Source organism: Coregonus clupeaformis, chromosome 33 (assembly GCF_020615455.1).
Source record: "Coregonus clupeaformis isolate EN_2021a chromosome 33, ASM2061545v1, whole genome shotgun sequence".
Classification (NCBI taxonomy): Eukaryota; Metazoa; Chordata; class Actinopteri; order Salmoniformes; family Salmonidae; genus Coregonus; species Coregonus clupeaformis.
In genome coordinates, this window is record NC_059224.1 from 32,445,687 (window position 1) to 32,461,723 (window position 16,037).

Sequence of the window (16,037 nt, forward strand, 5' to 3'; positions counted from 1 at the left end):
TAAATAGTGCATGGGTGATGAAAGTGCACAGTGATAAGCTTGATGCTCCTTTCCAATAAATATTGAGCGTCTTATTCTGGTGACATGATGACTGATGCTTGGCTGCCTTTCAACAAATACAAATAGTATTGCTATTTTGTCCATAATAATCTCATCATGTAGGTAGCCTACACACACTGTATCTGCTAGCTGTTGGCTATTGCCCACATGCCAAGTCCAGAGTGGGCACATTCGCTACATAACGCACATTTTTGTGTGACAAGTAGAGTTGAAAATGTGATTGAAACCCATTTAACATGTATTTTTTATTCGGTACATTTAACTGCAAAAGTTATTTTCATGTGCACTATGTCATCACGCATAGCCTTTGATCGGCAACAAGTCAACATCTCTGGTGGGAAAATTTGCATATTCTTTTTATGCATATTTTAGAATATTTGCATGAAAATCTGTCACCAATTGGATGGAAACCTAGCTACTGGTAAAGATGATTGTGTTTGTCCGCCTTTCCCATCCGTCACAATGTAATTTATGTATTAAAAACATGAAGTCTTAAGATGCATAATAATTGACTTGCGTATTGGTAGTGTATACATGCATGTCTAATACCAATGACAAACCAAACATTTCTGCATCTTACCTTTTCTTACCTTTTCATCTTACCTGCATCTTACCTTTACCTTATCTTTTCATGCATGTCACCATCTAACATAATTTAATGGTTGATTATGTGCTGTGATATAACCAGTTGTCATGTCTAAGTTGTTGTTATCCATATTCCTGGCTTTCAAATATCATGTACCTTTATTGTTTATGTTATACAGTACAACTGTATGCTTTTGGAGGACCGGTGGTTGACATTGTCAACATGGAGTAGCAGTAGGATTTTGACTGTACTTCTCTGAGGCCTCTGGCCATCACCAGGGACCAACAACTATCGAGCTACAGTATATCAGCATCTCTAATGATTCATTTTATGCGCTCATTTGAAGGAGTTGGATAAAGAATGTTGCTTATAAAACCTCACCAAACCACACCATTGAATGTTGTAAGGAGGAAAGCAACACAGCTATAATATTGACTGCAACACGTTCCCTGGTTGTTTTCAGTGGCACTTCAAAGGGTTAGCCTTCTCCGGCAGTGACTGCTAACTTTTAAAAGACTGAAGTGCCCCTGGCAGATGGGGTCATGTGATTCCAATCTCCTCCAGTCCTCTTCATTTAGGCTCTCCACCTAGGTGTGTGCTGCAGCCAATCAGAGATCAAGCTGCAGAAAATGGGAGCTATCAGTATGCCATCTAACCTTGAGTCCAGACGTTGATATGGCTTCCAGGCCCGTGATCACCTAGGTTTATAAGACGGCCACCACTTCATATTCATAGCACACGGCCAAAGCCCAGCGCATAAATAAGGCATCATAAAACACAGGACTAATAAGGGACTTCCTGTTTGCCCGGTCCTCCACCCCTGTGACCCTCCTGTGACCCCTCCTCAGGCCCTGTTTGTTTCCTGGTGATGGGCTAGAGAACTACTCACTGCCTGTGTTTGTATTTCATACATACCAAATGTCCTCAGCTCAACTACACTGCATGAACAGATGGTGCTCAATTGTGGCAAAGCTGTTGTTTGTGGATACCTGCAACTTTGGAGACAATAGGAAACAACACAGCCCACTGCTTTCCTCTTCTCTGACTCGAGGCTGCTTTAGTTATTAAAACTTGATTGTGTTTTTTATCAACCACCCCCAAAAAACACCTGCTTTTTGATGTTTGTTGTTTGTGACAGGTAATTCTTACCATTAACGCGTTTTTATTTATGTAATTAATGTGTCAAAGAGGGATTAGATTTGTGCTGTAGTCTAGGCAACATGATGAATGAATCGCGTAGGCCTACCTTTTGTTTGTATAATTATTTTTCAGCAATGCTGCACATTCCTGCAGGCGTCATTCTTCTTGAATCACTGGAATACGTTTTGGAGGAAATGACTGGTTGATTTTTATCTCCTCCGCCCCAGATACAGTTTTGAATAGCCTATACACTGTCTAAGAGAGTGTAACACAATATTTCTTGTAGCCATCAAAACTGGCCACACAGTGAAACCCTTGAATTTATTAAGACAGAGAAAGGGGTGTGGGGAAAAGTCATAAGCCATCATTTTCAATTTGATATCGTCATGACAATAAATGTTATTAGTGCGACATTGATTCAACTGCTCTCCGTCATATTTCCATGACTTTGTAGAACAGAAAACTGTCCTCTCAGCACAGTATGCCTCTTCATTGAATGTGAAAAAGATGACACACTTCATTGAGATGTTTCAGTTACAGTACTTCAAGGTACCAAAAACCCTTCCCTTTCATTTGCATCTTTGAACCTATTGTGTTTTCCATAGAATAAAAAAATATTTGAGATATTAGTAAAATGATAGGTCTGTGGTGGATTAGTTTCCTCTGCATCCTCAGACCCTGTCACACCTAACACGATTGAGCTTGCGGTTCATTTGTACTGTCACCCACGGCTAGTGTGAACTCTGTCTGACCCTGATGACATCCCCCAGTCTCCCCCACCTATATTGGTGATAATCCATCACTCTCCAATGTATTTGGCACAACACTTAAGTGTGCCATTTAAAAAACAACTGGACTTTGTTAAGAGCTGGCTATGGCCTATGGAGGCTGCTCAATCTGAAACCTGAAGAAGGGAAATTCACAGAGTGCAGTATTCCAGCAGCTGGAGACATTTAACTCATATTAGGCTTTAGCCAATTTCGTAAATTCCTGGGACCTATCCAGCAAAATCACTCATCTTCAATTTATCATTACAGGTTTTTTCTTAACCTATGACTTGGATTGGCTTGGATAGCGTGTCTGGATTCGCTGTGAGGCTGCCCAAGTTCAACAGCCATACTCAACTTTAGTGCCATGGTATTAGCAGCCAGACCACGAAGAAATCAGTGCCACAGCATTTAACTGTGACCTACAATATAATCAAAGTTAAGATGGCCGACACATAAGATGATTGTAGTATCTTTCTGGCACAAGAGTGTGAATGGAGGCAGACAAACAGACAGAGATAGATAGATGGATTCATGAATAATAATGCATACTGGGACCATGTGAACATTGGATATGAAACATCACTGGCGTGGGATAAATCCATAAATCTAATCTCTCAAGAGCCTTCCCAGCTAGCACATAACTTTCTGAGAACCATATGTTTCATAGAGCTTGGTGAGAGAGTGGTTGTCCTATAGTTATTTAGCATACAACCTTCCCAAAACATTCTGGGAATGGTGCAGGATAGTTGCTTGGCTTTGAAACACTCTCAGCACATTTAAGGAACTTGACAAAAAAACATGGTTTTCTTGAAATGTCATTACTGGTTTGACATTGGGAATGTTCTCAAGGAAACAGAATAAAATGTTGTCAGAAAAGGCTACATTTTCTGTTCTCAGAATATTTAAAAAACGTTGAGTTTACCAGTCAGAAAACATATGGCTTCGTTCCCACAGCCAATGTGAAACCAAAAACATACATCCCCACAACTTCCAAGGAACCAAATGTACTAGCTGGGTTCCTCTCTAAAGCCGGTGTCCTCCCTATAATCCTAATATCATTCACACCGATTCAAAACAGATGAAAATATTTGATCAGATATATGTTATAGTGCAAAGTCCTTGCAAATGCAGTGCCTTGTTCACAAAGAAAAAGAGAAACAAGATGACAAGAAAACAAAGATAATTGTTCCTCTCTTGTTCAATGGAACTACATAAGATACTCACAGTAATATACAAGGCATATTTGTAGTTTTCAGTTTGTTTGGTTGATGATTATTCTTCACAAAATCAAAGTTTTTACATTTCATGTGATTTGTAACTACAATGTGTTCTCTATATCATTGTAGTTCTATATTCTATTTGTAAGAGGGTCGAACAATAAGAGCTTTGTTCCTATGGTCTAATTTCAAATGAATTAATTGTGTTAATGATCTCTCCACAGCTGGGAGGGTGAAGGGAAATTAGAAGGCTTTGCTGGGGTCTGGCCAAGCACAGGTGACAACTCCTGCATGGCAGGCGGAGGGGGGCGGCAGCACACACCTCTCAGGCGGCAGAACCGCTCCAGCTTGTCCCTCCACATTCGGTCTCAGATTAGTAACGCCACTCTCTTTTACCTCAGGTTGTCTCGTCTCAAGCTGGAACCATGAAACGTAAATGGATGTGTGATAATTTGCATTGTAGCCATTGGAGTGCGGCCCTGGTGCAAATATGAAAACAAAGCAGGACGGTTTTCAAAGCTTGGTGCTCTGGGGAATGGATCATCACTCCTATTTACTCATGCATATGTGAAAGAAGACTTGACCCCTGTTGCCAGGAAGTGCATCCAGGATCACGGTGTGAGGTAGAGGGAGGAATTCTAATTTGACATCTTGCACAGGCCTGCCTTCAAAGGCCACTGGCCGACCCTCTTGACCCCTGTGTGATCCCCCACCGGCCCTGTCAGAGCTGGGATCTGTGATTTATGTAACATCAAAATAATGTGAAGGGTGACGCCTCAGAGGGGCTGGGACTGGACGGAAGGGCTGCAGTGTGTAACGGATACCCCCTCAGAAGGTTCTCAGGATCTCTGAGAGGCCATTAGTGTTGTTTTGAACTCCCACCCAAAACATGTTACATTATACAGGCTTTCAGAAGTACAGGGGGCTGGTGGGTTGGGGGGGTGGGTAAATGGACATCCTCTCCCCTGACGACACAGATTGCATGTCTCCACAAGCATGGGCTCACAGGTGGTGATAGGTACAATGGATGACTATTGTTAGTGGATGACTGGTATGGTATTCCCATTTTGCTTTGGTATGCTAGTGGCCACTGAGTGTGCCAGACCATCAAAAAATAGCTTTGTTTAACCTTTTCAACTTTTGTGTAGGGCCAGACAACACCAAGTGGGTTTGAGGGATAAGGACATGAGGCAACATGTAAGTCAAAATGCAAGGTCGACCTTCCTTCCCTTTTTTGTATTTAGAATACATAATTAATCCAAGCAGTGCAGAATGCAAATACTTACAATGCCAGATTCACAGCACTATGAATTTGACAATTCGTGACAAGAATACAGATCATTAATTGTACTCATTGGCTAAGTTTTAGCAGAGCGTTTTAACTGTGGGTCTGATATCCACTGTTCGATAACCTTATCTCTATGTCTAAATATACAGAATGCTACAGGAAATACAGTAACCACAGTTAAACACAAGTTTCTGAAAACCTGTACAACCTGTAGGCCTACAAACCATGTAAAATTAATGAAGAACTCAACACAAATAAGTGTTACATATTTAATGTACTTTGTTACCTGTAGGACTACTTCTTTATCCTCCAGAGACATCGATTAGCAGGTAGATGGAGTGATAGCCTACAGACACCCCCAGGGAGAGACAGGACAGGGAAGGCCTGGAAAGAGCAGGGTAGGAGCCGAGGCTGTCCATCGAACACACTCATCGATATGTCATTAAACAATGACAGCGCTCCAGGCAGTTTAATGAAGTGTTTGCAATCTGATTTGATTCTTAATAGCGGAGGCATTACTGGGGTATTGGGCTCTGCTAAAGCTTCTGTATACCAAACAGCAAGCCCTGCCAAAACTCCGTAATACAAGATTACCAAGTGTCAAATAGACTGGGGATGCAGTTTAAGGGAGATGGAGAAAGTCGTGAAAAGGTGAGGTTGGATTAAACAGCATAAAGGCCTGAACAGCCAGGCTGCATGGATGTTAGGCCATTAAACAGCTACGTACGTGCTGTCCTTGAATACAAGGCACACTAAAGGCAAGTAATCATCAGTTGTTGATTATGTTTTTAAGCGTCAGACTTCTTTGAACATAAGGAACTGTTTAGTTAATACCGCATGCATGATTTCGTATGTAAATGTGTGAAATGTGACTGTCACGTTCGCTTTATGTACGATAATGGAAAGGTATTTGAACAATGTCTTGGCTCAGGTGAGTGGCATTGAAACGGGCGAAAACGGCCTTAGATTTGGCCAAGCCAACATTGCATTGACTTATTACAGAAAAACCCCTAGAAACATACAGTAGTTTGTCATTGTGCTCCTACAGATCTGCAGGGCCTGAATACACGCAAGACACCCATACTGAAAAACGCATATATTGCAAAACCCCAGAAGATAAGCAAACAACACTGAGGTGGTAATATGTCACTTAGTGTTTGATTAGCGGCAAATTCTTTGAAAGCTTCTTCAAGATTTCGGAATCCAGTTCAACAATTTCATCTGATAAAAAAGGACTGCATAATTAATAACCACTTCCCCTGTCTTGTGCATGTTGTGCGCTTCGGCCAGAAGTTTTATTTAGAGCTCAACTTCCTCCTTAAGTTCTCAGTTCACATGACACTAGAACGGCCTCAGCCCCCGTTGTGTCCAGCTCAGTAATTGGTGGCTGTGTGAAAAAAGGCCTGCTTGCTTTCACTGCAGCCACGCGATTGTGCAAACTGTCACGCTGTACGTTGTGTCGAGTTATACAAAAGCAAAACCTAAAGTAAGCATATTCTATCTGGGTTGCCTGTGTTCATTTTTTATTCTGATAACTGCATATGTTTTCTTTTATAATAGCAGCGCTCCTTTCATTGTGTACCCTTGTCTCTAGCAACAAACGCTGACCTCTCAACTCTACAGTGTTCACTGTACATGTTTTATTATTTTTATCCTCTTCCAGTGAATCATGTGCTTATCTCAAGTCTGCCATATTTTCTTTCTAAAAGTCATTGTCAGCTCGTTGTCAGCCACAATGGGTGCACCTGCAGATGACCTTCACACAACTAAAACAGTCTACACCCAATAGAGACATATTCCCATTAACCTAACAACATCAGCTGAACTGTAAAGACGCATACTATTGTAATGATGGATGAGAAATGTGTAAAAGTCTTCTTGACTATAAATGACTTGAAAATGTGCAAATGCTTTACTTTAATCGTACTCAGTGTGAATATGTACCATCTGACAATTCTAACAATTCTGAACCCATACAAATCACAGGGCTACATTCTAGCATTCCAACGACAGGCCCAAACTCACATTTCCAATGCAACGTGAGTTTGTAAAATGTAATTATGACAGACATTGGTTTAATCTAATGCGGCATTTGGCATAATAGAAGGGAAATGGCCACTACCACAGGATGAATAAATGGATATTGGAAAAAGTATAATGGAAAGATCATACTGCAATTACAACACATGGGAATACAATGAGATATTACAGTTATGTATAATTGTGTTTCCTGTATGCCCTCAATAGAATACAATGAATAACTGCTTTTATTATTCACCTTTTTATAATTCTATTCCAGACAGTATTGAGTCAGATTTCACCTGAGCATACTGAATATATCCACCTTATTCTAAGTTATCTCATAGCAATTGTGTATTGTACGTTGTAAATACAACTATCTTGCACATACTGTACTGTAGCTTTGTGAGACTATAGCTAGTACTTTATAAGGACTCAAGTCTACCTTGTGAAACAGTGCTAACTTCTTCATTCGTTTGCGTGTGCTAGGTATCCAGCAATAGCTACACAGGACATAGGAATATACAAATCGTGTGAGTTAGTGAGATGTTTGGATTAGGTGTGCCACCGGTGACCTGTGGTATACTTTAACAATAAACTCTGATCAGTGAAACAGGGTTCTGGTTAACTGCTTATGAAAATCCATAATGGCAAAGCACAACTTCCAAACCATAAACATTGTCAAGTAGAGAGGAGTGGACCATCTATTTGTTACCATATCTTGGGTTAGGCTTTACTTGCTACAACTATTCTATACCTTAAATTGATGTTGAAACTTTGCAAAAGGACGACATGGGCTCTTGGAAATAACTGTCTTATGTCATATATGAATATACTTTCTCTGCCATTTCTAAACTTCACATTGACACATTTAGTACTGCTGGGCGACTGAAGAAATGTTGGCATTTACATCATATAGCCTACTGTACATCTGTTTGCTTTCATTTCCTATAAAGGCCTGTAAACTCAGCGTTTTCTATGTGACCTAAGATTCAGTGTCTTTTATGCTATGCCAGTTGTTGTCATCCAGCAAAGTAAAAGGCTATTTTAGGATTGTTGTCACTCATGCACTTACAGCAATAATTTTGGGATATAACTTTGTGGACGCTCCACCCTCAGAATCTATAACGTATGTGACACAGACTTTGTATAACGCAAAGCATTTTATATTAAACTCCAGACCTTGAATGTGACCAAACAAATTAATGTTTTCGTATTCTCTCATCATTTAAATAAGACCAGAGGCTCATCAGCTAGCAGATTCCTATCCTTCATGTCCTTTGCTAAATAAAACCAATAATTTAGTGAAAGGTCACATTTAGCGATTTTATGCACATGGATGCTCATTCATAATGAGTACAAACTTCAAAATTGGATCTTGCAACGAATTTTAATGTAACCTTTCTACAGAATGTAGCATAAATCTTTAAATTGATGTTTCTTGTGGAAATTGATCACACACATGCACAAACCCATGGTTCTCAAAAACACTTATCCAAGTTGGTCATAAGCTTTCAATTGAGTTAAATGAATATACTGTAGTCTGCTAGCTATCCTACTATATACTGTATTAGAACAACATTTGGTAAATGCATCTGATCTCAGTCAGTTTTTCCCATTAAAAAAAATACCAGAAGTTTGGAAGATTTAGTTCAGGTCACTGGCTTCAAATGCATTGTCTCAGCTGCTGTACAACAGCAACGTCTCTGATTGCTCAATTTCAGGGAGGTTTTCTCAGTCTTGTGGTAGTATCCTGACCCCCAACACCAGTCTCCATTTTCTATAAGACTAATGGACTCCTCCATTCACCAGGAGATAGAGCTCTTCCCTTGTCAAGATTACATTTCCCTTCCTCCTGCTTTATTTATAAACGTGTGCCGTCTAATGATGTGCATTGTCTTTTCAGGAGAAGCACGCACACAACATGACGTGACGGTCCGACTAGTGCTACTCCTTTGTTCTCCCAAAGCACTGATTCAGCTTTTTCCGCAACTGAGTTGATCTTAACCACACCAGTCACAGCCACACAACCCCCTAAGTCTCCCTGCCAAAACACCCACATGTGACCCAAAATGTCACACTGATAATTGACCATACAAAAACACACACAAAAGCAGAAGAATGACCTCAATGGAGCTTTTAAAGCACATTTCAGTGGTGATCTGGATCCGGCGTTGTGTATTTATTCACTTAGCATAACACTGTTGCTGTAGGTTCAACATAAAACATAGGTCTCATGCAACAAACGTTGGCAACTTCAAGAGAAGCCATATTATTTACAGCTTCTCTCATTAGGACCTATCCAACAACTTTGTTGATTTGACTTATGGAATTCTTTTTTTCGTGACTATTACTTCACAGACATGTCTAACCAGCAACTAAATCTAGTCAGCTCTTATTTCAAGTACCAAAAGAAAATCTCCACAGCTGAAAACAGAAATGTTAATTTGGCTCTCTTTTCATTTCCCCTCCCTTGTCTTCTTCCCGTGGCCTTCGGCTTCCCTGTTTCCTTTTAAATCATCCTCTAAAAGATTTCCTTAGGACATTATCTCTCTCTTTTCCACCATCCATCTCATGGGCTGTTTTGATATATGTTTTTCTACTCTCCCCCCAAAACCTGTGGGGGTAGAGCCAGTGTGCAGCCTGCCTTCTCTGGATGGCCTTGGTGTTCCTTTGTACTGGGTCCACATCCCTCTCCTCATCAGGGATTCTGCTTGTGTGCAGGCCTGCCCTTGCTCTCCTCGGCTCCTTTAACCCTTCTAGCTCGGGTTCAGTGGCTATAAAGGAGGCGCACTTCACTGGGGCTCGCAATCGATCCGTATCACACAGGACGCTACTACACTCTCTCACTGAGCAGCGGGGGCTTTTAAACAGTTTGTGTTGGAGAGCCAAATGGAGCAAGGTCATCAAAGCAGAGTTGTCAAGGAGGGAGGCATGATATCTTGATTGTTGTGAGGTGCCGTGTGTGTGTGTGTGTGTGTCTATTTGTGAACATTTACTACCCATGTAATACAACACCGTCTCTTCCTCATTGTTTTACAATGATATTGTTATTGTCACTATTTTTTGAGAGTGTGTCATCATGAACTTTCGTTCACCTAAAAATGTTGAGCAGAGTAACTTTGAATACAGGTCAAATGAATGAGGAATGAAGAAATTCAGGGAAATAGCTTTCCATTTTATTGCAGCCGTTGCATCAGATACACATACACAGGAAAAGTATTTAGTCAGCCACCAATTGTACAAGTTCTCCCACTTAAAAAGATGAGAGAGGCCTGTAATTTTCATCATAGGTACACGTGAACTATGACAGACAAAATGAGAAAAAAAAATCCAGAAAATCACATTGTAGGATTTTTTATTAATTTATTTGCAAATTATGGTGGAAAATAAGTATTTGGTCACCTACAAACAAGCAAGATTTCTGGCTCTCACAGACCTGTAACTTCTAGTTTAAGAGGCTCCTCTGTCCTCCACTCGTTACCTGTATTAATGGCACCTGTTTGAACTTGTTATCAGTATAAAAGACACCTGTGCACAACCTCAAACAGTCACACTCCAAACTCCACTATGGCCAAGACCAAAGAGCTGTCAAAGGACACCAGAAACAAAATTGTAGACCTGCACCAGGCTGGGAAGACTGAATCTGCAATAGGTAAGCAGCTTGGTTTCAAGAAATCAACTGTGGGAGCAATTATTAGGAAATGGAAGACATACAAGACCACTGATAATCTCCCTCGATCTGGGGCTCCACGCAAGATCTCACCCCGTGGGGTCAAAATGATCACAAGAAACGGTGAGCAAAAATCCCAGAACCACACGGGGGGACCTAGTGAATGACCTGCAGAGAGCTGGGACCAAAGTAACAAAGCCTACCATCAGTAACACACTACGCCACCAGGGACTCAAATCCTGCAGTGCCAGACGTGTCCCCCTGCTTAAGCCAGTACATGTCCAGGCCCGTCTGAATTTGCTAGAGTGCATTTGGATGATCCAGAAGAGGATTGGCAGAATGTCATATGAAGATTAAACCAAAATAGAACTTTTTGGTAAAAACTCAACTCGTCGTGTTTGGAGGACAAAAAATGCTGAGTTGCATCCAAAGAACACCATACCTACTGTGAAGCATGGGGGTGGAAACATTATGCTTTGGGGCTGTTTTTCTGCAAAGGGACCAGGACGACTGATCCGTGTCAAGGAAAGAATGAATGGAGCCATGTATTGTGAGATTTTGAGTGAAAACCTCCTTCCATCAGCAAGGGCATTGAAGATGAAACGTCGCTGGGTCTTTCAGCATGACAATGATCCCAAACACACCGCCCGGGCAACGAAGGAGTGGCTTCGTAAGAAGCATTTCAAGGTCCTGGAGTGGCCTAGCCAGTCTCCAGATCTCAACCCCATAGAAAATCTTTGGAGGGAGTTGAAAGTCCGTGTTGCCCAGCGACAGCCCCAAAACGTCACTGCTCTAGAGGAGATCTGCATGGAGGAATGGGCCAAAATACCAGCAACAGTGTGTGAAAACCTTGTGAAGACTTACAGAAAACGTTTGACCTGTGTCATTGCCAACAAAGGGTATATAACAAAGTATTGAGAAACTTTTGTTATTGACCAAATACTTATTTTCCACCATAATTAGCAAATCAATTCATAAAAAATCCTACAATGTGATTTTCTGGAGAAAAAAAATCTCATTTTGTCTGTCATAGTTGACGTGTACCTATGATGAAAATGACAGGCCTCTCTCATCTTTTTAAGTGGGAGAACTTGCACAATTGGTGGCTGACTAAATACTTTTTTTCCCCACTGTAGGTGTGGGAGCTGAGGAGGCATTTACTTTAACTACAAAACACCAGACCCGATACCATGCCCATCTTCAAATCAAAAAAATATGTTTATTTCATTTATAATTCTCTATGACAACTCAGTTCAGGGCTGGAGTGTCTCTTGACAGAGTATGTTTTGCTAGTTTGATGTTTTTCTTGGCAAATAGAGATACTTTTTCTCTCTCCTTCCTCTGTTCTCTGTTTGTCTCAACAACAAAAAACAACACTTTATAATGTTTTACAGTCCTTATGCCTGTACTGACACTACTTCGGTAACTAAAATGTATACACTAAATGTCTATTTCAAACGGTATGGCTTTTGGGATATCTGTAAACAGAAATGTTGATTTTGTTATTTTTCCATTATTTCTGAACTGTGAAAGTGAAAAGGACATCTTAATCTACTGTGGGTTTGCAGTGATGTACAGATACCATAAATCAGAAGTGAGTAATGGTGACTTCCCTCAAGAATGAGAGGAGGCTGGGCTTTCAGTCAGGACAGGACAGACAGATGGGGCATTATGGGGAAGATGCCTGAGATCATAGGGGACTACAGTACATAATAAGAGACTGGGGAGAAAACACAGGAAGAGATCATTCAACGGCTGTTAAAAACATTACCTGTAGAGTGAGTGATCTTCACTTGCTCTGTGATCTCTATCTGTTGCCCCCCTTGCGCACTTCATAACCTTCTGACTGACGTGTACCTGGAGAGCCCTGCAGACTGGTAAAACAGTCTCCTTTTTGTCTTTGATTCAGTAAATGACATCTTTACGAGGTTGCATCGCGGATGGAAGGTCCACCATGGCACATCCATCACCAGGAGAGCAAAGGCAGATTGAGTTTCCAGGATTTCATGGCATGTCTTGCTCTTTGTCCGCAGCACCCCTTTATGAGTCACCTTGTCAAGGTCTGTGAAGTTGCACAGCTTTCTTCTACTGTACGGGCATGTTTTAGTTTTTTACACTTGGAGAGGGCGGACGTTCAAAGGTCCGCAGTAAAAAAAAAAAAAGTCTGGATGACCCCAGTGAAAAAAAGCAGCTGTTACATCTTCCTCAGTCAGCTATTTGTTAAGCAAAGCAGATGTAGATGCTACTGTTTTTATACAATAAATGGTTTTATTCAGTGCTCTATCCGAGGGAAAATAGAATGTCATGGTGAGCAGGCAAAGTACTAAACAAAAAAATTGTAGCATTTTCCATGGAGCATACTTAAGACAAAATGGCATCCACTTAAACTCAGAGTTCTTACCATGGCTCACCTCCAAATGCACCCAGGTGCTCTCTACCACTTAAACGATAACCCTTTTCAAAGCACGGCTTTATTGCCAGGGATTTGCCTGCCGTCGCAAATGAATGCTATCATTACTATATTAAACACCTATCGGATGAAGTATTAAAATGTCATTGGAAATTCATTCCAGCCTAAAGCAAGCAGGAGGCGCAGGCCATCACTGACAATCCTCTGAACCGCTATCACTCGCCTCCCTACTGCATCTGGCTTTCCCATTACATTACTGCCTCTCCTACTGTAAACTTGGAAAGGTCAACCATGAAATGTTCAATGTCTGATTATTCAGCTCACTGTGCTCCGTGATCAGATCAGTACACTCAGCAGGATTCACTTTATCTGCAGGAAAAAAGGAACTGCACGCATCTGCAGGAGGTGTTGACAAGAGTAACCTTACACAAACATTTATTTGCTTTTGGAAAGTCACTGTACATGTCAGGTAAACATCTAAAACATATTGGTGTCTCTATCATTGGAGAATAACACCGGACCGTTTTTCAACAACCATTCTATTGCAAAGAAGGAAGCGTGGTTACATGGTTCTAAAACCTGTGTTTACAAATCACAGAAATTATTCACTTTCATATTTATAGCACATTAGGCTGCTGAGGGGAGGACGGCTCATAATAATGGTTGGAATGGAGTCAATGGAATGGTATCAAACACATGGAAAATGTGTTTGATGTTTTCCAGCCATTACTATGAGCCCGTCCTCCCCAATTAAGGTGCCACCGGCCGCCTATGATTTATAGTACCATAGAGTCGTTTTCTGGAGACGGTACCACTTACAACCTGACTGCCCATCCTAGGTAAAAAATGGAAGCAGGCTCTTGCAGCCCGTCATCCTTACCTGCTCTGATCTGTGCTGCTCCTCCCTCTGCCTCCACAGCCTCACGCAACAACCGTAAGTCACTCGCTGAAGATATGAACAAAGTTTAGAAGGAGTTTTGGATTACAACGATCCTCGTTGCTCATGCCCATAGCGGCCAACCACTTGTTCGCTCATTGTATTCAAGATGTCACGTTTCATGATTAGCACAGGAAAAGCTTAACATATTTTAAAGATCGGTTTATTGAAGGTTGCTTTGCTTCTTAACCAGATATCTGAAAGGTATGGCATCCCTAGGTCCCACTTCTTTAGGTTTCTACAGGTACGAAACTACATTCGGTGCCAATCGCCCCAATTTCCTCAATTACCCCCTGCCAATCCATTGGATGCCTTATCCAGTCTTTATAACTTAATGACAGCTATTAGAACAGCGTGGGAATAGGATCTTGATTCCACATTTACTGATGACATATGGGAGGACATACTACAGAATGTGCACTCATCTTCCATCTGTGCCAGTCACGCTCTTATTCAATTTAAAATCGGCTTCACATCTCCAAAACAAAGCTGGCCAAAATAAACCCTGAAATAGACCTTTCATGTGATAAGTGTGAAAGCTGTCATGCCTGTCTGACTTCCAAAACCACAAACTAGAGGGGTTTTAGTTTTTGAGACATTCTCGATTGATTTCTCTTTTTGGCGTCACCCAGAAGAGTTGCGTTTACCAAAATTGCAACGAGACACCATAGCCTTTGCCTCCTTGCTGGCACGACGAGTTCTTTTGCTGAATTGGAAGGAGACTGCCCCACCCTCTCATGCGTGTTGGTTGAGAGACATTATGTTCTTTCTAAACCTCGAAAAGATCCGCTACACCACTCCGGGGCTTTAGATAAGTTTCACATAGCATGGCAGCCCTTGTCAAATTCTGGATGAGTAAGGATGGAGGGAGGAAGGATATCTGGTAACGGCGGGAGGGAGGGAGGGAGGGAGGATGGGTGGCGGGTAGGGGGGAGGGAGAGTGGTTTGCGGGTAAGGCAGAGGAGGGGGTCGGTGGCGGGGGTGGGGGTGGGGGACTGGTGTGACAGCCAGGTGGGATCTCACTACCTTCCTGACGGGTGGGAGCTGGGAAGGGGGGGTTGGGATGGGATGGGAGGGTCAGCTGTATACTTTGATGTTTCTCATGACTGGTATCAATATAAAATGTAAACACAAAATTGAAAAGCATATACTCTCAAGAAACAGTGTCTCGTGTCGAACTACTAGCTACGTAATTACTAGCCAAAGTGGGCGCTCTACTCCCAAGCACAATGCAACACTCGCAATATCAATGATTTATAAACATGCAACCCACTCGCCCCTGTGATTACAATGTCTCCAGGACTAACAGGAAGAAAATAAAACAAAAGTCACCTCTTTGGCTTTTCCCTGTGTATTTCTGCCAAATGGAGGAAGATGGACATGTTTAGCTCCCCAACTTGACAGGTAGGATACAGGGCTGAACTCAGGCTGTAAATGTACAAGAGAAGTCTGCACTGCAGGGATTTCTGTGATGATGGAGTAAGTGGCTTCTGCTGGTGGTAAAGCACACGATCAGCTGCTCCTTAGACAATACTGCCAGCTCTTGAGTGGATATCTTTTTTCTCCCCCGCTGGATAAAACACGATAAAAATAGATCAGACTTCTCCTTCCATTCAACCTAAAAAAGTGTTTTTCTCTCACAACACGAAAATTTTTTCCAGAGGATAATGCATTTCCTCTATACATTATTCTTGAAAAATCAACTGTTCAAAAATGACTTTCAACCAAACACACTTTTGTTTTAATCTTTAAATCATCCATCCACTTCAGGGCACATTGCTACTTATACTAATGTGTCTCGACATGGAGAGGTTGGAAAGGAACACATAAGTTACAATGCCCATCCATCTGTTTTATATAATACATCTTACTTCATACGAAGGTACAGTACTGTATACAGTACTGCAGGTGTGCCCATTACAGTAAGTGACTAAACT